The following is an 831-nucleotide window of genomic DNA, read 5'->3' as shown; positions in this document are numbered from 1 at the left end:
GTAAAAGCAATATTTGTTGCTTGTTGTTGGTTCTGTTTTTCAAATAATATTTGATGAGAAATTTACTTTATATTTTATATTTTGAAAAATGATGATGAATGAAAGAATGAATGACAAATGAAATTTTGAAGAAAAAAAAAGGCATTTTGTTGCAATTTTTAGATACTGATAAGATGATGATGACAAGATTGGGTGTTTTTTTTGTTTTCATTGTAAAATGTACTTTATTCATCAAAGGAGAGACTAGATGATGCTTGTTTCTATAATTTTATCACAACGTAGAATCGAAATTTATAATTGTTCAGTGTTATTAGAAAATTGAACAAATGCTGTGTGAGTGTGGGTGTGGATCCTCATGGTGGTTGTCAGTAAGTTTGAAATTTGGTGAACAACCGGGCATTTTTGGGGGAGAGGCTGGAGGAAGAAGAAGAAGAAGAAGTATGGACGGTGGGCAAGGTGCTGCTTGTTCAAAATTCGGGTCAAGAATCTGAACTTTCCATTTTTGGATGCATTTCATCAAGGGGGCGTTTTTACACACCCGACTGTTGTTCAAATTTACCGTCGAAAACTGTCATCAAATGCGGCAGTTTTGACTTTTGGCACGTTCTCAACTCAAGTCATTCTATTCATCAGATTTAGCTTACAGTTTGACAATCAGAATCAACCGATTTAAGCAACGGTTTTCGATGTGTCTAGTCCTTTCCTCTCTATCTCTTCCATGTGAATGAGTGTGTGATTTTCCACTTATTTGGGAAGTGTACAGGCAAATTTGTAAACTTGAAAATTATACTACGGAATAGTGAACGCTTGCTCATCACGGCAATCATTTTC

This window comes from Trichinella spiralis (assembly GCF_000181795.1).
Source record: "Trichinella spiralis strain ISS 195 chromosome Unknown Scfld5, whole genome shotgun sequence".
Taxonomy (NCBI): domain Eukaryota; kingdom Metazoa; phylum Nematoda; class Enoplea; order Trichinellida; family Trichinellidae; genus Trichinella; species Trichinella spiralis.
The sequence above is the reverse complement of the archived record's forward strand: the minus strand, read 5'-3'. Positions refer to the sequence as shown.